This window comes from Taurulus bubalis, assembly GCF_910589615.1.
Source record: "Taurulus bubalis genome assembly, chromosome: 1".
In the NCBI taxonomy this organism is placed as follows: domain Eukaryota; kingdom Metazoa; phylum Chordata; class Actinopteri; order Perciformes; family Cottidae; genus Taurulus; species Taurulus bubalis.
Window position 1 is genome coordinate 47190732 of NC_136589.1, and position 23734 is coordinate 47214465.

Genomic DNA, 23734 nt, shown 5'->3' on the forward strand with positions numbered 1-23734 from the left:
AGGGGTCTACAGGTCTCCATCAGGGGTCTACAGGTCTCCATCAGGGGTCTACAGGTCTCCATCAGGGGTCTACAGGTCTCCATCAGGGGTCTACAGGTCTACATCAGGGGTCTTCGGGACAGAATGTTTCTGAGCATACGCTATGGGTGCTGGACTGTCATAAAAAGTGTTTTTCTCTGTCTTACATAACTAATGTTATTCTCATTTCCCTGTATCAATGCGAACAGACTGAGAAATCCATAATGAGGGGGAATGAGTGTGGATGGTCGGCAAACACTTGTTTTGTTCACCGTTATTGTACATGTAAAAAAAACAAAAAAACAATGAGGTGTTATAAGAGCACAAGACATTTAACGTTAAATGAGAGCTATGAGTTTCTCTCCCTTCTTTCACAAAGATATGCTGGATTCCATTTATAGTAAATCATTTCTAAGAAAGTCCTATCCATCTCAGTGGCTTTGAGGGGTTTCTTTGTTATTATTATTATTCATCTGGGGTGTCTCCTCTTTACATTTTACAAACTCAAAAACGAAACTAAGATAAGCTTAAAAAATGCTAAGCACTTCTATGTCGTATCGCACATCTACATTAATAAAAAGTATTGAGCCGATTTTAGGAGTGGACGAGAAAAAAGATATTGTTAAAAAACAAACAAGCTGACCGACAGAACGGTGAAGCTGAGGAGTGTGTCTGCTCTGTACCACAAAATAAGTGGTTTCCAGGGTGAGGAGATGAAGTGGTTTACTCCTCATTTAATAAATAATCACTTTTAGGGTCATTATTACATAACCAGGAGGTAAAATGGGGAGTGAAATCTATAATATAGCGTCACGTTCTATTGACGGATCGAAGGTTGGAATGTACAATCTTGTTTTGTAAAGTGACTTGTAATTATAAATCAAGAGGAAGAGGAAGAGTACAGTGAAGAGGCTTATGTAGCGTTTGACATGTGCCGTTTAAGCTAATAAGAGCAACTTCCATCTTCTGTCGTTTTTGGTGGTCCCTTGTGGACAAAAGCAATAGAGTTTTTTCCGAGGATCAGATTCCTATTTTACTGCAGCGGATTCTGACAGTGTGACCCATGCAGTCCTGGTTCTGGTTCTCCTGTGCCCCCCTTTCCTGCAGCGTGCCCGGTAGCAGCTCCTCCTCTGGCCGAGCTCGCTGAAGGCATCGTCTTTACGAGTTTCTCCTCACAGAGCTCTCTTGTTCCGGGGTGATTAGTTAGGTGGACTGCGGCCTCTTGAAACCCTGCTCAGACGGTAGCCCCACTGCTCCTCCAGGAGGATGTGGCTCCAGGTCCTGGTCCCAGACTCACATGTTTAATAGATGAAGCACTTAATGCAAATAAGACAAGGAGCCTCTGATTGGACAATTAGAGGTAAATAATAACTTTATGTACGTGCACTCAGGAGCAGAGGGGGATGTAGATGTGCTTTATCTCCATCAATGAACAAATGTTCCACTTTGACTATGCCCCTCTGACTCTCCACTAACATTAATCTTTTATATTATTAAAGTAATTAAGGCCACAGGTCTAGTTTATATTTAATGTATGAGGCTTGTAAGGCTATACTGTAATAATAATCATAATAATAGAGGTGACCCCAAATAGTCCGCTATTCAACAATTTGATCTGAGAAGCCTTTGGCGGAAAAATGTGTTTATGAAAAAAAGGATAATTCCATTCTGGTTGTGTGGGGGTGCTGGATCTCTGATTTCACATAGAGCTCCTAAGTTTCACCTAATAAATCATTAACTATAACTCATTCTCATAAAAATATCAGTCAATCAATAATATTGTTAATGATGAAATGTGAAAATAACTTGTGGGCTTTCAACCTCCTTTACTGAATAAATCACCATGTAGACATCCAAGTTAGCAGGACCGTCAGAGCCGCATGGCGACAGCCTCAGAAAGGCTGAATAACAACAACATGATCATACTGTTTCAAAATCAAAGAACACATTTATCCTGTGTGTATTATTATCTCACAGATTGTATTGTTGATCAGGGGCACTGAACAAAACCCCCCAAAAAACGCATCATCTAATGATCAGATAACAAAAGGCAAGACTTGACCTCTCAACTTGATCGCAGATGAGAAAAAGAGAAATAGGGTTAAAAAATAGAATGCATAAAATCAGGTAAAATACCACATAAATCATTGCACCAGTGTGTGCAGTTATGCACTGCTGCAATTGAGCCAAAGTGCAAAAAAGAGAGACATATTTGATCTTCCACTGCCAACAATAAGGCCCTCCATAAAAATCCAGCGGCTACAGAAAGTAGCCCAAGTGAAGCTGGATAGGCCTCATAATCTATCTAATCCAGCCAACTTTAATGAGTCAAGAAAGGGCAGGGGATTCATTTAAACGATGGCTATTGATTGAAGCATTAGACCTGTCTAAAAGGAATTAAAGTGTTTGGAAGTGTGCCTAAAATACCGAGTGGGACATGGACAGTGGGAGTAGGGAGGCATTACCGCCTCAGCAAGGTAACCCGCACCTCCAATTGGATGCCTGAAGTGATCTCACGGCTCAGCTGCTAAATCCCAAGCAAACCAGCCAGAGGAGGGGAGAGCGGCTCCTTCCTGCTGGGAGGCTCTCCTGTGGTGTCAAGGACGCGCTCCTGTTGATGCATACCAGCTGATCACCTGATATGATATTATATATTGAAATGGTATAGATTCCTTTCCTCGAGGCGGCAGGCACAGCGGGGAGCCGACCAGCGTGAGCTTCAGTGTTCGACTCTCACACACACACACACACACACACACACACACACACACACACACCATACTGGCATGATGTGAACACACCGCACCACACTTCTGCAGCCAGAGGCAGATGGTATGGGTTTTACTTGAAGCTATGTATATGTATATATGTGCATTTATAAGCGGCGGCTGCGGCTCAGGAGATGGAGAAGATCAGCGGTTTGATCCCCGGCTCCTCCAGACACTGACACAACCTCTAGTGTCGGCCTGGACTCTGATGGCCTCAGGGACCAGCTCACGACCAGACAAGTTGTGGACGGGCCTTTTGTCTTAGCCTGCACAGCTGCTGGATTCTCGCGATACCAGATGATCGTGTGAAAATGTCACGAGAGCACATGCAAATCCATATCGTCCCTCTTCGAGTAATAGGTTTGTGTCCGGACCAATGAGCATCCAGCTACTGGCAGTTAAGGGCGTGGTTTAGGTGAGATGACTAGGCGAGGCGATTGAACAACAATGGCGGCCCCTAAAGAGGTTAGATGCTGCAGGAGCAAAGAACCGAACTAAGATCTGGACTGAAAAAGATGTTTTGGATCTTCTCTCTCGTCAAATTTGATTGACGGATGCTTCTGCCAAGTATTGTTGGTTCTGTGTGATAAGCTATCTGAGAAGCTGTTATTGAACACAATGTAGTTATTGATGAGCTTACTGGCCCTGAAAGGTACACTGGGTTATTATGGTATGTAGTTAGCTAGATGACTGCAGCTTAGTTTACAGCAGAAAGATACACTGTTTACTATTTTCCCTGAACTTTCCCCAAACTCCTTCAAAGCAGATCATCACGATCACCACAGTCCCGTACACAACGCGGAACAATCCAACGCCTGATGACATCTCATGCCGCGTTAACTTCCCAAAGCTATAATTGGATAACCAGTGCTTGGGGGAGGAGTTGTACAAATGTGTATAAACTGCTGAATGAACCGAAAGGTCTTTGAAGTTTAATCAAACAAAGCCTGACTAAAGATAAGACCTGACACAATCCCTTGTTCAAATCTTTTTTTTTCTTACATCATGTGAAAAAAGAGGACCAGCACTGATAAAGCATACTTCTACCACTTTATTAGAGGGAAACATTATTCAACACATTATGGATTTAAAAAATATATATTTAGAAGCACCCCAAGAGGTTCATGATAATATGAAGCTCAACATCAAAGGAAGGTAAAGCTTTTAAATGGGGCTAAATGCTCTGTGGGAATAACAGATAGCCAGTGAAAAGTATGATTACCATGTCATACAAGCTCTTGTGGGTCAACTTTCAAAATCCCAGCGCATGCATACATGCATGCCTCCCCTGAATGCAGAACAGTTTCAATGCTGCCGCGACCTTTCGTTCCCCCCCGGCGCCGAAAGGGAAGTGCCGAAAAGGCAAAACCTGCAGATTAATCACAACGCCTCCCTGGCACACAGCTTTGATATCACCACGTATGAAAAGGAGAAAAAAAAGCAGAATGGAAGAGTGTTCCTGCAATACTACCAATCGGATTAAGTTCCCTCCTGTCCTCGAAATGTGCAGCTTGGAGATCAAAGTGTGAAGATTGTCAAAGCTCAGTTCTGCAGCTCTGCCTCAGCACAGCCTCCTGCCGCCTCCCTGATAAAAACCTCTCAGCTGCTCGCTGTCCCATCTGTGTGTTTTTGATGCGTTTCCTTTGATTGCAAAGAAAGTCAATACCTTCAAGAACATTCCACGAAGCCACCGTGAAGGATGTTCAACTTAAATTGATCTAACTTCTTAGATCAATTTAAGTTGAACATCCTTCACGTTTCTTTTTTAGTATCACTCAGCATGTCAGTTCTGGGTCCAGCTACAGTTTTCCAACTTAACCTTGTCAAAGCATGAGGGAGTGTGTGTCTACACAAAGCCTGTGGCCTCACACGGCTCAGCTCATTTACATGGAGGGAAGGTCAACTGCAGGCTCGTCCTGCGGAAGATTTGAATTATTTACACTTCGCTCCCCACTCTCTGGACAATGGGTGATTGTGCTATTTTGCAGAAACAATTACAATATGAATAATATAAACAATGAATTAAGATAATTGAAGAAAACATGTTTTCGTTTTATTTGACCCTCGGGTCGATCAGACAATATTTAAAGCTTGGGAGTTCTGTATTCTAGAAACCCATTTTGTTATATTTGTTGAAATTCTCTTTGCATCCCAACAACAACCAAAAAATCAAATGATCCAAAAGAAATAGTAAAAATGCAGTCACAGATGTAATAATCATTTCTCGTCCAAATTAAATGATTGGACGGGCTACCTGCCTGTCTACCTGCCTACCTACTTGTCTACCTGTCCACCTACCTGTCTAGCTGCCTGCTTGTGCACTCATTACCAGAGTCTTCCATAAACTGCTAAATTATCAGCTGTGAGGCGGCAACCTCCAGTTCTGACGAGTGAAGCCAATGCAGAAGTGTCTTAATAAAGCTGCATTCTCTCTCCTGACCACCAGGGGGCGACTCCTCTGGTTGTATAGAAGTCTATGCTTCATGTGTTAAAGCTGCATTCTCTCTCTTGACAACCAGGGGGCGACTCCTCTGGTTGTATAGAAGTCTATGCTTCATGTGTTAGAGCTGCATTCTCTCTCCTGACCACCAGGGGGCGACTCCTCTGATTGTATAGAAGTCTATATAAATGACTCTACTTCTCTTGATGTATTCCCTCAGTAAACATTGTAAGCATGAGTTTAATTCTCAATCTCTAGTTTCAAGTCTTCTTCAATACAGCATGATGTTCATTTAATAAATTATGGTCATTTAGAGTCAAACAGACCATAAAGCAGGGGGTGCTCTAGGGCCCAATTGCATTTGGTCATTTCTATCATCCTACCACATAGTTACATTGTACAAATACATTTTATCTGACCACGTAGTAGATAAATTACAATTACTGCCACCACTGCTACAAGGCTAAATAATGCTACTGATTACAATTAGTAGTATTAATGTGATGTGATTATGAAAGTAATAATAATAACAATAACAAAAACAGCAACACTAGTACTAGTTGTGTAGGCTACTTACAAAGTTCAGAGGGAGGCGAATCAGGCGTCCTTTCTCCAGCAGGTGCCGGCCTCTGAAAAAATTGCCAGAGTGCATCTGGTCAATTTAATAAAAAAAAAAACACACATATATAAATTTTATCCCCAAAATGGTTACTGTGTGTGTATGCACCTGCTAGTTGTGAATTCACTAAACAGAACTTATGCCATTTATAATGAATGTAGACAGCAACTGTACTTTTCATAACTAGCATACGTTATCCAGATACTGGTCTTTTGACATGTACATCCATGTAGGTTATCAGTGAAGTTAAGTTTACTAGTAATAGCCTACGTAGCAAATTAGCAAAGTAACAGTTTTTAGCTAGCTATAGCTAGCCTAAGTGACGGCAATGAAACGTCCAATATTAGGTGATGCACAATAATAAATGTATTTCGTTTGACACCTTGATGACTGAGATCAGAAGACTTACCTCTATATCTATTTATTTTCCTCTTCTTCCTTTTTTTTGTCCCTGTTCTCCAGATGGTTTAGACCGCAAACTTTTTTTGGAGTGAGCCATCGTTGCAATAGAAGATCTTTGATGTGACGTGTTGAGTCTTGGCCAATCAGCGTCCCGTTTTCTCGACAAAAAAAAAAACAGATTTTTGGCCGAGTTGTTGTCATCTCCGTAATAGAACATCTTAGATGTGACGTGTCTTGGCCAATCAGCGTTAAGATGTTTACAGCGCCCATTTCTCAATATGCTTGTCTCTTGGTACTTGATGAGAAAACTCACAGCTGACTCGTCCCTGCTCGCGGGAGCCAGCGCCGCCCCCCCACGGTCGCGTGGTGAGGGCGCCCCCAACCCATTTGTCGCCCTAGGCAGTCGCCTAGTTCGCCTATAGCAATCGCCGGCCCTGGGGGTGAATCATGAACATACTGAGAAAAGGAAAAATGTAGGTTAACATCTAGAACTGTTTAAATGCATCTTTTTTTAGATTTGTATCTAGCCTTTAGGAGATTACAAGGGATACTTTAAATGTCAGTAAACATTCTTGCACAGCGGTGTTTGCTAGTCTGTGTGTGTATCCTCATACTGTCTGTACGATATCTTCTGAAAAGTTATTTTCATATATTGTGCTCGTTCCTGTGAATGTCCAGCAACACGAGCCATCGGTGCTTACAGCTACAACCCGTGTAAAAGCAGAGAGGTCATATAGAGTTTCCTTTTTGGTTTAATTTTTTTTTTCATCTACATATTCCTATTAAATCTTTAATTTATTTGATTACTGTCACCAGATGTTTCCAATTCACGAACCTCCACATTATTAGGGTTGGCTATATTTTAGATTCTGATCATGGTTCTGCGAATGGATTCTGGTTCTTGTGGAACTGTTCAGTGAGAGAAACTAAAATATTAAATAATTGTGATGGTGTTTTGGGGGTTAAAGGTTGGTACAAATTAAAGACATGGAGACTCAAAATATAGAATACATATCTTTCCATGCAGAAGTTTCAATTCAGTTGCATACCTCTTTTCATCCTCCACACATTACACAGACAGTCTGCTCTCTGGCTGAGATCAGCCAGTGACAGGGATTGATCTGTTGAACTCTTTTTCTGCGGCTCTATTTGGAGCTTCAGGAATGAATGATAGCGTTGTGCTCTAAGACAATGTCACATAAGGTCTGTGATCGAAATCGACTGATGTCAGTGGCTAGAAAAAGTTACTCCACCATTCCATCAAGGTGGATCAGACATCATCAAGAACACCGCCTGAACACGAAGCCGAGAGCTGGTCCTGTGATCTCAGAAATATGATGTTACAAGAAGTAGTACCTGCATTGCATGCCCCATGTCAGATTCAGGTGTTAGCACAGATGTGGCTGATGAAAATAGTTTTGGCGTGCTTCCTAAAAATTAGAACTCAAAACATACTGAATATTTCTTTTAGATGTTAAAATGTATTTCTTGTCTTCCGGTGGAATGTTGTTAGAGATGAATTGTGTTACTGAATCTGCTTTCTTGTTCATACTGCAAGGATTTTCTTGGAGAGAAAATTGAATTGTATTGAATTATGGAAATATATTGCATTAAAAATTAAGACAAATTAAGAGGTATTTAGTGTGAACACAATGTGTACTAGAAACAGTCAGCGAGCTAGTTGTTCAAGCACAGACCCTGATGCTCAGCTATCTTGGTTTTAGCTTCTTTTAGAATGTTATCAATCGAGTGATTGGTTATTAATACCTTTTATGATGCTTCTCATCAGTCAAACTGCACCCATAACGTTGTGAAAGTGAAACACGACGTTGTGAATTGAAATCAAACAACTTTAGGTTCAGGCAACAAAACCACTAGTTAGGTTTAGAACAGATAGGGGTTGGGGTTTATAGCAGTTGTTGCGTAACTCATGTACATTGTTTTACGTGGTTAAGTTACGTAAGTAAAATGAGTCAGTGCTGACTTTTGGTTTCACAGAGGACAAGGACAGCCTTCTCCTAGGACCTAGGTCTTTCTACCCATCCACCCTACTGGACGCCACCTCACTTCCTCTTTGGCACCCTTTGCGATTACTACCGCATCTAGAGGTCGACGTCATCTTCTTGTATTCATATCGCTGATCAACCATGTGCAGAGATGGTAACGGCCTTGAACCTACTAGTAAGTGTAGCATCTAAAATGTATGAGGCTGATCCGAAGCTTCTTTCATGTTATCTTGTGGTGTTTCATTTTGTCACAGCTGAAGCCGGCTGAGCGGCTGTAGCTCAGGGGGATGAGTGGTCCTCCTGCAACCACAAGGTAGCCGGTTCGATCCCCAGTCCCCCCATAGCTCACATGTCAAAGTGTCCCTGAGCATGACTCCCAACCCCAACTGCTCCCTGGGCGCCTCACAGGGCTGCCCACTGCTCCCTATCCAGGGATGGGTCAAATGCAGAGAAGATCCCAAGGGGATTAATAAAGGATACTTTCTTCTTCTTAAAGTAAACCTGAGGATGACTCCACTACACTACTGAGGCTGTTGATGAAAATTAGGATGAAAAACTGAATATCTCCAATTCACCTTCAAAACTGGTCCTTGAGCATGATATAAACTGGTATTTTGATGTCAAGTAATGTGATAAAAAGCTCTAGAACAGGTACTTGTGTAAGCAGCTAATGGGAAACAAAATATCCTGTAAAATGAAGCTATTTCTCTCTCGGATGAGTGATGTTGCTCACTTTAACACTCTTGCCTCTCGTGAGCAGAAACAAAACCTCTGGGGTTGAATAGATCGAGTTTATTGCTCCCGTCAAGTATCACGCAACCCTTTCACAATTAGCGCGTGGCTGGGAGGTTTTCCAACATCATGATTAAAACAGCTTTGTCTTTGTACATCTCAAATAAACCATGTCTGCATCAAGATTATCTGAGTGAACACATAGTGAGAACACACAGAGTAAGTGTGAAGCCCACAGAGATCAACCAGAGCAGAAACAGCAGTGAGAAAGTCATCTGAAGGTAGATGCGCTCCCCTGCTCTCTGTTTCTATTTAATTTCTGATTATCGCACAGATATGGGGTGTGATTATTACAGAGCGACGGCAAACGGCCATTGTGCTGTTTGCTCAGGGCTCCTCTCCTTGGCACGGCAATCGGTGATGAATATTTAAAGCTCTCACTAACAGAAATAGATTGGCCGGGTCAAATGAGGTGTCTGCACAGAGAGAGCCCCCTTCCTGTTTGGTTGGCCACATTCAAGGATGCTCAAAAGAAATGTGGGTTGACATGCTGATCTGAGGCCAGCTCCAGCAGGAGGCAACCAGCAGCAATGTAGCTGTAACATTCAACATGATCAACAAGTCGGTGGATGTCCATGCATTTCCGACAGAGTTGATTGACTCAGCCGGTGTGGGTGATATACTGTTGATAATATAAATCCTTATATTCTGCAGATATTCTCCATTACTCTTCATGTCTATTAAAGTTCAGTTAGCGAGGTCAGTATAACACAGCTATGCAGCTGGAGGTGGTTGTGTCTATGAAAGGTCCAGTTACACACCTGCGCACTTCAACACTCACAGCTGTTTATCAGTATGTTGACATTAGGGAAGCAGACGGGTCGTTGCACGGTCCAGTCTTGTCTAGTCTCAGATGTGAGGACGAGGCGAGACCAACCTGTGACGATAACCTGTGTATGAAAGGCCCCACTTCCGTTTGGGGGCCAGTTGTTCTGCCCAACCTGCGTGTTGCTGTACCACTCACTGCTTTTGCAATAGCAGCGCTTACTACTTTGCTTGTGATCATTTAGTTAATAAATATAGAGAACGAGAGAGGTTGTTGAACTGAGTTCTTCCGGAGGTTACACCAGGCATCCAATAATTAGCACGCATTGCCTGCCGATGGATGACGTCTTCACTTCCTCCCGCTGCACAAAAGTGAAGCCACAATGTCCCAGATGTGGCCGCTGACATAATTTGGAGCCTGAGTCTGCGCAGTAGTGGTTGGTGGGCAGAGCTGCGGTCTCAAGGTCCCGTCCACACACCCATCCAAGCCAATCAATCTCTGAAAGTACATCTATGATCAAATTGACACATGCTCTATGACACACTCACTTTTCTTCTTTCAGAAAAGTTTTCTTCGTGTGGATATGAACACACACGCTAGCTATTAATGTTGTAGGAAATGTTGCTAAGCTAGCTAGTAACCCGATCACTGACTGTATATAGAGATCGTAAACAGACAGTCCCGATGATAGAATAGTAAAGTTACATCTCTTCTTCACATTCCTCCACGAGCGACATGGTAGAGAGTCCGTCTCTGCACGATCATGATGTCGCAACATCAAATACTGGTTGGTTTCTGACAAGTGAAACAAGATTAAGAAACAGGGACTATCAAACTGTTAAAAAGTCAAGTTATTCATGCTAATTGCTGACTTTTGTATTGGATCAATAAACAAGAACTGGAAGGTAGGTTTTAGGGCTCAAACTAAGCAACAACTGCCTTGGCTCCTGTAAGCTATACTTACACTTAAAGTAGCCTTTTAGCAACAATTGAGGCAGGACAGTAAGTGAATGGCTCAAAGCCAAAATCATCTAATAAAGTCATGCATGCCGACGTACTCGACTGTAGTTATCTATTCAGGGTCAGGGCCTGGCACACACTATTGAAGGAGAACACACATACACACAACCAGAAATAAACACAAATGTATTAGTAACTGCAACCTTGCTATAAGGTGCTGTTGTTAATGAAACCACCTCATGTCTGGATTTACTTGGCACCAAACGTGACCTTGAGCTCATGTGTGTCCCCCAATTTGAACCTGACTGAAATATCTGAACAACTTTTTAATGGGTTTCTGTAACAATATGTCCAGACATGCGTGGTCCTACAGGATGAACCCTACTCACCTTGATGATGCCCTTAATTTTACTCTCGTGCAACAATGAGGTTGACATTCGTGGTTTGGAGTGAAATTTGTCAACAGCTGTCGCCAGGAGTGCCATGAAATCTGATGATTGTTCTCATTCCCCATCAAGATGACCACGACTTCTTCATTTTGAGGCGATGACACAAACAAAACGAGACTGATATTAAGGTCCCACAGTGTTGAGTCCATGTGGCGTTACATTTGTGATGCTTTTCCTCAACCTCACAAAGAGACCTCTCTAATATTTCTGCATTGCCGTCATTTTTTTTGTCGCGTCGATGTGTTATTCAAACACATTTCGTGCCACCACCACGTACGGCACTGTGAAGAGATCGTGCTCATTTCACTTGGTTATGAACGGCCTGATCAAAGCCTGGTGGCTCCTGCATGCATGAAATGACATCTTTTTGTTTTCCACACTCAGTCAGAAAGGAGCAACCATCAGCCAGGCAGTGAACACACCTGAAGGCTGTCAAACAACTGCGGTAGAGGCGATGCATCACCTTGACAATGGAGGGTCTTCGTCGATGCTTTACGCAGCATCGAGCAGCCGCCTTGCTGCTGCCCACTCTGTCTGGTTCACAGTGGATTAAACTCCCTCGAACCTTGTTTGTGTAATGTACTTTATTTTCCTCAGAAAGCCTCCACCAGTGTCAGGAGGCATGAGCGCAGAATTGTCAATCATCCTCTCTCTGTCTCTCCAGCAGCTGCTCCCGCTCGCTTTCTCCCTGTCAGACTTTCTCCTTGGAGATTTGGTGAGGCTGCGGGAGGAGAGTTACTTGTAGTGTATGTCTCAGCTCTTGAGAGCTGATATGGGTGGAAATGAATGCTGCGACCGGGAGAGACTTTGATCTACTTAGCGTGTCATAATCCCGGCTGTAAGGTCCCGGCTCCGGCTAGTGACAAATTGTCAAGCGCTTATCATGTTATCAGGGCAGAGTGATGGAAAAGCAGCTCTTTTCACCTTGAGCTAGTTGTCTGCATTACACAGACAACATATTGTTGTGTTCTGCAAAGCCTCCAACAACTGAAAGACAAAGCTATGAATCCACAGAGGACCTGAAGGCTCCCGTGATATTTGCCCACCCTTTCATTTGAGAAGCATTTATTAGTTTTCCATCTCTCCGTTAGAGAGAGAATGTGTTGATGTGAAGCCATTCCAAATCTGGAACAGATGTAAATGGAGAGCGCGCTGGCTAAGATGCTGTTTATCCAATGAATTCATGTAATGCATAAATGGTCCTTTCTTTCTGCCAAAGCCATGTCGGTGTTTGCCAACACAACCATAAAGTTGCTTTCCTTAAAATCCCGCTCCAGCATCATCGGATCGTTTACACAGAGATGTTTACTTTAGCTGTGAAATCATCTCTGCAATTACATCACATTATCTGGCTCTGAAATGGCTGGATAAGTGCAATCCATTTACTCTTCCTCTTCATTTCCCCATTTTACTTTCAAACCGACCACTGTGACTGGAATAACACGTCTCTATATGTCAGGGTGTGGCGTTTATCACTATGCTGGTCTGATGATGCATTGCCTAGAATGAACTTCAGTGTTCTGTCAGTGTGTCTATAGAAATTATATCCTATTTTTTGTTTTAAGAAACCCAGTCAACAGAATATTATTATATGTTTGCATTGTATGTAATGGTGAATTGCAGTGTTTCTGTAAAAGTGTTTCTGTTAAAAACACATTTCATAAATATGTTTCATACCAGCCTCATTTTGCACACAGTGCAACAATTGGGGTGGAATTGGTCTAGTTACAGTGGAGCAGTTACTATTTTCCCCATTCACCATTGAAATGACATCTAGTTCTGCTTCATACAAACGTTGGAGCATCAACCGCCCCGTGTCTGGGTTCATAATATTATCCGTAGTCGCACACAGCTCAGACTCCTCCAGGACGAGTGTCTGAATGAATGGGCGGAGCTTCTCAACTCTGATTGGCTTTCGCAACTCAGCGTCGGGCAAATCTTTCGCGTCTGTGCATTGACTTTACATGTAATCTACTTGCGCGAATATTTCACAACTCTTTTGGTGTGAACGCACCATAAGTCTAAGTATTTCTGGATTTAAAATGTAAATATTTTCTACGATAAATTATCTGTGTGTTTACCATTTTAGTATAACTTTTGTGTTATAGCAATAGATGCTAATTGTGATTAGCATTTCTCCATTGACATCAATGTTACAATTAGCTTAAACTGGTCAGGTACTTACCTTTTTCTGGCCTAATGGCTTTATGCTGAATCATAGCTTGATATTCATGTATATGTAAGGTAATTTCATGTTATGTTTCCACAGTTTTACAAAATCAAGATTCTCACTAAAACCCTACACTCTACTCTGGATTCCTGGGTCTTTATTTTATGGATCTGCTGTCAGCTGTCTGCTAAGCTAACTTGTAGAAGCAAGAGCAGAATAAACATTGTACCTTTTCTAAAAATAATACTAATACTAACAATAACAAAGTAAGCATTCTACAGTGCTGCTAAATATTGTTTCAAACGCTGTACCTTTTCTAAAACATAAATAATAATACTAACAATAATAATAAAGTAAGCATTCTACGGTGCTCATTCAGAAGTACGAGCAGTTTGCTTTGTATTTCCACACTAATGTAAATACACCAACAGACCATCATATTTTGTGCTCCAGATAGATTTTCTCAGGACTGAGCTGAGCTAATGAACAAGTCCCAATAAAAACAGAATTTAATTGGCCTTTTTTTTTACTATATTCTTTTGGCATTTTCACCTTTCATTAATTAGACAGTAGACAATTAAGGGATTGGGAGATGGGGGATGACAAGCAACCAAGGTCCCCTGTTAAATTCAATCCATGGCTGTTGCAATTACATGGCCACTGCCTAAAACTCGGGCCACCAAGACGCCCAATTGTGCATGCATATTATTGTTATTCCATTGGTGGATTTTGTTTTTGTCTAAATTCTATGGCAGTAGCACCCAACCCAAGTGTAGCAATCTGATTTACACAAAACATCAGACTGCTGCAGTAATTAGGGCAGAAAATTAAAAGAACCCACTATTTGAAGAGAGACCATTTTTTCATGTAGTATCCAAATTTATCTGGATAGAAAACGGTGTGGCTGTCACAGCAGTTTGTCAGTGTGACAGTTTCTTGTTTTCTTGTACATTCAAAGTTTTTCAAACTAACTTCTGTGATCACAGGAAATGTACAGTATCTGGAGAGTGTTTGAAACAAATAAGCTTTCAATGTAGGTTTACTTGTGTTGTGTAAATACAACTAAAACCTATGTATTTGATTGGGGCCAGGAAAAGATCCTGTTTTTGGATAAAATAAGCAGGTTTGTAGGGTAGTACACAAAACTGCGGTAAAATGAGTCAACTTTGACTTGGTTTAACATGAGACATTAATAGCCTGTTTTTGTTTGACCCGTCCATCTCTCAAGGACTTTCTCAGTCTTTATACCACTTCAGTTGCCGTAGATGGGTTTACATTGACACTGGCCAAGCGCCCATGTTTGACAAGTTGGGAGTAAGAACAGGAAGAAACACACAATGGTATGAAAATTGCTGCTAGTTCCATTTGAACAATGCCATACATCATGGTGCCAGATGCATAAACAGCAAACGGACACAAACAAAGCATGTGCATATTTATATCTTGACTAGTGTGATAGGAGTTCTAACCATCTGGTCCTTGGGGTTTAGAGGTGTATAGGTAAATGTTTCTGTGAACTGACTTTAGGTTGGGTCATTGCATTAAAATGTAAATGGGTCTGTCGAGTACCATTGCTCCTTATAGGACTGCCTCCCATCCAGTATCGTGAAGCTCCCGTATGTGGTGACACAACACGGTTGTCTGTTAGCTGCAGGACGGCATACAGCTGAGCTGAGTACATTAAATGAGCTCACCTGCAGTGAATGGTGGGTACATTGGAGTGGATCTTCAGGCAGGACGGGAGGCAATGTCATCAGACAGCCTGACAGCTTCTTGGCGTGATGGTCGATGTTTGCAACAAGACTCGTTGAGAGAGGAGGGAATGTTAAATATCTTGCTGTTCATAGAGCTGCGAGGGTGTCAACCATGTGTCCATGGTCTGAAGTATGGAATAAATTTACATTTGCTAAATTCATGAGCCACGTCAGCTCAAAATGGTGATTATGATAATATGGTGCATATGCTGCAGTGGCGGGCCGTGGATTTTCGACCTGGGCCTTCTGATATAGTTTACATAAATACCAGTGGCGGGCCGTGGTTTTGGTACCTACGCATGCTGTTTAGTTTAACAGCTGATCGCGGCGCCGCCCCTCAACAACGCAGAGTCATGTCCTCCTCATTGTCTCCTCTAAATGTGAACTTCAAGCGTGCTCCTGCGTGTCTCAGGCGGTCCACTCACCACATAAATCACCACCAGCTTCTCAGGCTTTTCTCAGCCTGAGAGTCAAGGGGTACATCCCAAGTCCCTAAATTGTCGTTTCCTCGCTCCTCGATTGAACCGGAAGTGGTTCTGCGCTGCCATCTTGACGGCCGTCCCAAAGCTTTTATTCTGCTTGGAGGAGCCAAGAGGGAAATTGGAGGAGCCATGATCGAGGAGCCCCGAGAGCGAGCTTCCAGGAAGTGTTTTAACGCTGGACACGCCCCCTCACTGTTCATCTGTTATGTGATTGGATGCTGCAGCTGAGCGGACTGATCACTGGAGTTTCATACCAGAGTGAAGACATCACAGATTAAACTCAAGCTATATATTAAAACTGTTTTCTTATTCACCATCTGGTTAAAATATGTTCATTGTAGGTCTGAACAACAAAAGGACCACAAACAACTGTCTTCAAAGATTTGAACTGTTGTTTCCCTCAATAACTTTTATTATGTATGTAATTAAAATCAGAGAGAGCTGGAGAGAGGAAACACTTGTTTACAACACGTAATGAAGAGAAACTATATTTATATTGTGGGTTATTTTATAATGATGTCACAATCAGAATTTCAAAACATACCAACGTAAATAATAAATAAATAAGACGCATTCCGCCGGTAGAAATCAATCCTGCGCGTATAAGCAGGACACATCACAGTATATAAATACTCAATGCAGTTTATTAAACGATAACAGACGACAGAGAAAACATCTCCACTCTGACACTCATGATAATCTTTATTATTATAAATTGTAGTTTAACACCATTAAATCAACTGAAAACATATGATAATTGTTATCAATATTTTAAGTGCATTTTCATTGGAATGTTCGCTAAAAACTCTCCAGACAAAACTCTGTCAGCTGTCAGTCGGCCCCAGTCATCAGAAACCGACGTCGCTTCACGTGACGCTTCAGAGGAAATGACGTCTCATGTCTCTTAAAACATATTTCCTTGCGTCTTCTCTCCCTGCTTGGTACTAGGGACTAAGACGCAAGGAAAAGACACAAGTGAGGGAAACGGGGATGCAATTTAGAGGCTTGGGATCAGAGGTGTCAAAAGTATTCACATTCATTACTCAAGTAGAAGTATAGATACTAGGGTTTAAAAATACTTCTGTAAAAGTTGAAGTATCAACTCAAGCTTTTTACTTAAGTAAAAGTGTAAAAGTACTGGTTTAAAAACTACTTAAAAGTATAAAAGTAAAAGTAATGTAAGGGGAATGTTTTTTTTCCATTCAAGACAAACTCTTAAGCCTCTTAAGTGCACTACCCCACCTCCCCCAAAACAATCATTTTTATAAAGGCCATAATGTTTTAAAATGTTATGTTGAAAAATGTGGGATGTACTCGGCTACCCGTTTCAGCTGCATATATGCCCATTTAAAATGATCACATTTTATTACAATGCAAATACATTAAAGTACCATATGTGTACTACTGAGCATTAACATGCGTTTCATGGAGCGGAAGACATGATAACTAGTTGCCTATAAGTATTGTAATAATGCAAAATAGGCGGCGGCGGCGACTCCGACACAAACACTTAAAGCTGTGGTTCTCAAACTTTTTCTGTAAATAACATAATTGTGTGACTCATCTGTGCTTTTATAAATAACAGAATAAAGAAAATTGCAATCACTCTCAAGTAAATCAGATTGCCCCATCAGACAATGTTTTGTGTAAGTTCTATCCGTGCAAAAAATTACTCATATTTAGTTACTACTAAATAGCTCATTGTGGAAAACAATAAGCTTTTAATTTTTTTTTGCCAAACAAAACAGAATGAGTGCAGATATGTGAACCATCACGTTGTATCAGTATTAGTGGCTGCAGTGACCTGCTTTCCTCGACACATATGTTATAAACGGGGTTGTAGATTTGATACGGCCTCTCTCAATTCATGCTCAATATTGAGCTTAGATCTGTTTTTTTATTTTGAAAAACGCAACAGCAGGAAAAGACGAGCTCACGAATCGCGCATGCGAAAGCGTAACCTGTTAACGGCGTACCGTAACCATTTACCCGAAAGTACAGGCATCTGTCCATGTATTTATTAATGACTTAGTTTTATATCCGTGTACTTTGTACTTTTGTAATATGTGAAGCCAGCAGCTCAATGTTGGTAGAAGACACGAGCACCGTGGCTCGTTTCACCTGGAGCAGGAGAGCTGCTCTGGGTTCAGAGAGCTGCTCTGGGTTCAGAGAGCCGCTCCGGGTTCAGAGAGCCGCTCCGGGTTCAGAGAGCTGCTCTGGGTTTAGAGAGCTGCTCTGGGTTCAGAGAGCTGCTCTGTGTTCAGAGAGCTGCTCCGTGTTCAGAGAGCTGCTCCGGGTTCAGAGAGCTGCTCTGGGTTCAGAGAGCTGCTCCGGGTTCAGAGAGCTGCTCCGGTGCGAGGAGAACTCCGCTGTTCCTCACAGGAGAGCTGCTGTTGCATCTTCACCCTGGGAGCGTTTAAAATGCAGATATAGCGGTCTACTTTTCACGCGACATATTTTTCGACGCTCTTTCTGTCCGCTGCTGTGTGTGCTCAGCGCTCACCTGTGTGCGCGCGCACGTATCTGTGGGCAACGGGGCGGAGAGGTTTTTTGTGTGTGTTTTTGAACGATGACAAGCCGAAGTGAAAACAAACCAAAATGAAATAGTAACAAGGTTTTTTTTTAAATGTAGGGAGTAGAAAGTACAGATATTTGCGTGAAAATGTAAGGAGTAGAAGTAAAAAGTCGTCTGAAAAATAAATACTCCAGTAAAGTATAGATACCCAAAATTTCTACTTAAGTAAGGTAACGAAGTATTTGTACTTTGTTACTTGACACCTCTGCTTGGGATGTACCCAAGGTAGCTTCTCGCTTCTAGCTTATTCATCTTCTTCTTTTTTGGTTTAAAGGCAGATTTATCCAACAAAAGGTGCATTACTGACACCTACTGCCGCAGTACCATTGACCAATCACAGCGCACGTTAATGGTCAAGCTGAATGACCAGCTAGAAGGCCTTGTCATATTGTTTAACCGGCTCTCGCTTCAATAAAGAAACAATGTGATTGTGAGCAGACCCTTAACAATCAGCCGCGCATGCGTTCTGTTGCTCTGCTTCCAGCCAGCAGGCTGAAAGCAGAGCAACAGAGGAACACAGGAGCTGTGCAATGAGAAAAAAAGCTAATAGGGAAGAATAATTATAATACATGTAATGTATTTGTGAAAAACAATCGAATTATAAAATAGATATCACTTTTAATAAAAAGTAATGAAAAATTAAAATTTAAACTTTGTGATTCTGTTTAGGCCAGCAGAGAAGGCTTAGCAGGCCCTGATGGCCCGCCACTGATAAATACGCGCATGACAGGATGCGGCCTCATTAACGGACAATGCATGTTGTCCACATCAACAAGAACCAGTCACAGTTAGTTATAACAAAACATGACAAAACAATCCAACAAAACTGTGACACTAAAACACTGCACACTCAAGAGAACGATATTAACTAGCGTAAAATTCGCCACCACGCTCACCCTAGGAGGCGCAATGGAAAACAGGCTGACAGCGAGGGCTGACGGTGAGGGCACCCTGGCTCCACCCTGCTCCCCCACCTCCACAGCGCTAGCTGGCGGCGCTAACCTCTCCGGCGGCGCCAACCTCTCCAGCAGAGAACCAAGCTGGGTGGCACCGTGGCGGGATGAGAGGCGCCACGGCACAAGTAGCAGCTGCTGCCGCCGGCTGCACTATTTGAGCTCAAGTAAATGACACAGAAAATTCAGCACAAAAATAAAAAGTGTTGTCAGCGTTAGCTGCAGCAGCTAGTTCCCGGGACCACATTACATTTCATTTAGCTGACGCTTTTATCCAAAGCGACTTACAATAAGTGCAATTCCACCATGAGTTACAAACTCAGAACAACAAGAATCAAGAAAGTACAATTTAAATAAAGTTAAACTACAAAATGCTATCAGTAAGTGCCATCGAAGTGCTACTAACGTGCTACTAACGTGCTACTACGGCGCTACCTTCCTTATTCAAGGTGTAGTTGAAAGAGATGTGTTTTTAGTTTGCGGCGGAAGATGTAGAGACTTTCTAGCAAACAGTCGTGACTTTGTTGAGTGTTAAGCTCGTAGTGACGGAGCTACAAGCCGATTGGCAGAAGCCGAGCAGAGCGAACGAGCCGGGGTGTACGGTATTATCAGTCGATTATTGACAAAATATTGTAGTAGCTCGTAGTGACGCAGCTACAAGCCGATTGGCAGAAGCCGAGCGAACGAGCTGGGGTGTACGGTATTATCAGTCGATTATTGACAACATATTGTAGTAACCTAGGAACGTAAATTTGCTATGGCTAGGCCTAGGTGCATGCCAAGACATGCCCTGGTTTGCTTGCTTAGCAGTAGCTAGGCTATGATTCAACGTTGCAAGTTCGTTTGTTGGGCTCTGTGTGACATTTGAAATTTGACTTTAGCCAAAGGTTATCTGAACTTATATTATTGCTATATGCAATATTTGTAGGTTAATTGTTGATAAAGCATATACTAAGGATAGGCATGATCCTGTCTGTCTATGAGAGTGCGCGCGCCTGTGTAGGGCAGGCCCCATGGGTCCTTGTAAAGAGGTAATAGGCCCAACTATCAGCCAAATGCAGTTTAAAATGAATTAAAGTCGGACTATCTCATAATCTCTCTCAATAATGCTACTTTTTGGTCATGCCAGCAGCTGCTTGTGGTCCTAAAACAGCTGTAAATATTCCGGTCTGCTCAACATAATTGCATAGACCAGTGAAACTGCTCCCTAACTTGTAGTCTGACCTTCTTTCATGAACTTCAAGCAGGACATTTAATACAGCGGAAATCCTAGATAATCTGAGCTTGTGGTTTGAGAGAAATAATATGAATCTCAATCATTAATTTTCTCCACAGAAGAAACACCCCACTCGTCTAGAGAGGTACACGCAACTTACTTCATCAGCCATCAAAAGGAAGTCATCCACTGAAGGTTCTTTCCAAACAAACCAAGGTGTGGGAGACTCGAAGAGTGTCCCAGGCAAGTGTGGACAAAGTAGTCCTCAATTTTGTTGTTGAAGGCTTGCACCCACCACACATTGTTCAGCAACAGGGCTTCATCGATCTTGTGCAACATCTTCAGCCAAATACAAATGTCATGACGAGCAATACTGTTGTAAACCAAGTCACAAAGGCCTCTGTTGAAATGAAAAGAAAACTGAAAGCTGCCCCTAGTGAAATTAAGTTTGTAGCAACAACAACAGACTGCTGGACGGCACACCGTTGTGGTTTCATTGGTGTCACTGCGCACTGGTTTAACCCCCAGACCATGCAGAGATCCTGTGCTGCCCTGGCATGCAAGCAACTTAAAGGGCCACATAACTTTTCTGCCCTTGCTGGTGCCCTTAATGATATTCACACAGAATTCAATATTAGAGAGAAGATTGTTCGCACTACAACTGACAATGGATCAAACTTCCTGAAAGCCTTCAGAGTTTATGGGCAGACTGAAGAGAACAATAATCCTGAACCTGTAGGAGAGGGTGATGGAGAAGAGGATGATGGTGGCCAAAATGATGATTATGATGAAGATGAGGAAAGCGTTGCAAACTCCAACTCGTAAGGCCTGTTGCTACAAGGTGGAATTCACTCGTCTCAGCCGTAGAAAGAATAGTGAGAATAACAAGAGAACAAGGTGAGGGAGCCCTTGCAGCTGTCTGCAGTGAACTAGATACAGCTAAGTAAGTGCTTGTTTTTCTGCCTTTCAGTTAATAAAGTGATTAACAATAGATTCAATTACAGTTTTATACTTTGAGTACTGTAGAACACATGTATGCACTATGCCAATATGCAGTCCCCAAATTTACTATGGATGTGATTTGTAGCAACACAATTACATTTCTAAAAGTTTCAGATGACAATATGTTTCCTTTTTAATTATCCAGTTAAAGGTCCTACATCAAGTAGGCTAAATGTTCCATGTTGTGTTTTTCTTTTCTTCTTTGTACAGGTTTACGCATTTCTTGCAGAATATGCAAAGACAATGAGCCCAATTGCCAAGGCACTTGACGTCTTTCAGGGAGAAACCAGTGTGCAGATGGGATGGTTGGTCCCAACCATGACTCTGCTAAGGACCAAGCTCCAGCACCTTCACCTTGCCTCCAAGTTCTGTGAGCCTTTGATTACGGCACTTCTTTCAGGCCTTCAAAAATGCTTCGGAGAGATGCTTGCAGATCCAGAGCTAATAGCCGCAGCCATTCTAGTTCCCAAATTCAAGACCTGCTGGACAAGTGACACAACTATCCTCAAACTTGGTAACTTGGAAAGTGTCTCACTCCTCAGTATGTGTAATTTCTATGGAGACAGTGACATTACATTTAATGACACACACACACACACACACACACACACACACACACACACACACACAATATCCAATACACAATTACAATACTGTCATTTGGTCTAAATTATCCTGATTATGGTTTTTTTATTCCACAGGCCTTGACTATATTAGAAGCCATGGACTGTCAGGCTGAGAATCACGTCATTGAGGGTTCCCAATCATCTGAGGAAGAGGACTTCTTTTCCTGCTTGAAGAAGAACCGGCCCTCTTGAAACGACCCAGCAGTTGGATGCGTACCTGGGGTGCCCAGGAGGAGATACAGTAGATGTACTGAAGTCCTACCCAGCTGTGTGCCAGCTTTCACTTAAGTTTAATACGGCACTCCCTGCCTCAGCAGCCTGTGAAAGACTGTTTAGTGTTGCAGGGCTCATCTTCAGGCCAAGAAGAGCATGCATTGGCTCAAAGAACTTTGAGAACCTGCTGCTTTTGCGGCTGAACAAAGCCTATTGGTATTGTTGTTGAACATACGGGATTGAGTCCAAAGGTCTCAAGGTCTCTTCCAATAAAGGTTATTGATAACATTCCACTGAAGTTTGACTTTTTGCACTATTACAATACTTATAGGCAACTAGTTATCATGTCTTCCGCTCCATGAAACGCATGTTAATGCTCAGTACACATATAGTACTTTAATGTATTTGCAACGTAATAAAATGTGATCATTTTTAATGGGCATACATGCAGCTGAAACGGGTAGCCTAGTGCATCCTACATTTTTCAATATAACATTTTAAAACATTATAGTCATTATGGCCATTATGGAAAAATTATTGTTTTAGGGGGAGGTGAGGTAGTGCACTAGAGGCCCCTTAAGAGTTTGTCCTTAATGGAGAAAAAAAATCCCCTTACATTACTTTTACTTTTATACTTTTAAGTAGTTTCGAAACCAGTACTTTTACAATTTTACTTAAGTAAAAAGCTTGAGTTGATACTTCAACTTTTACAGAAGTATTTTTAAACCCTAGTATCTATACTTCTACTTAAGTAACGAATGTGAATACTTTTGACACCTCTGGGTAAATCTGATTGGATGAAAGCTCTCTTTAAAAAAAGCTTTAGGCGCTCAAAAAACTTCTGAAACCAGCCTTGTATTAATCGTCAAGTTGCCACCCACCAACCATTAACATGATTTAAGATGCCCTGATCATATTGGTGACACTGTTTTTCTGCAGCACCGCACTCAAGGCTACACATGGCAACACAAATATATTTATATGTTCAATCAAGCTATGGTGGATTATTTGTCTAGCTGCTGGCAATGATGCTGTCAAGCGGAGGGAGAATATGTTTTGCGAGGCCTCTGGAGGCTGGTGGAGGTTTCCCTGGGACGGAGGATGCTGGCTGCTTGACAAGGACAAGGGAAGGCTCCCTGGAGAGTGCACAGGAAATGAAATATGGATCGACCAAATCTATTTACTGTCAGTACACTTTAACAAAGTAAGATATCAAAGCAGTGGGGTACCTCCTAATGGTCAGGAACACGGTGTTCAGAATGGCACTCGTCACCGGCCGTGACAGAGAAGGATACTCCACGGGTCTCAAGGTTTCACCGTATTGATGGGTGTTAAAGAGTGGGGTTCACTGGATAAGTAGGTGGGTTCTGTTGATGGAACGTGAAACAATTAAGCATTGATCTGTTTGCCTTTCACAAATCCATTGTCCTCTGGTGTTCATGGGTGGTCAAGTAGAAAGTTGACTTTGTCCACTGCAATGTGTGAGAAGCTGAAAACTATTTCAACTTTTTATTTGACCTGAA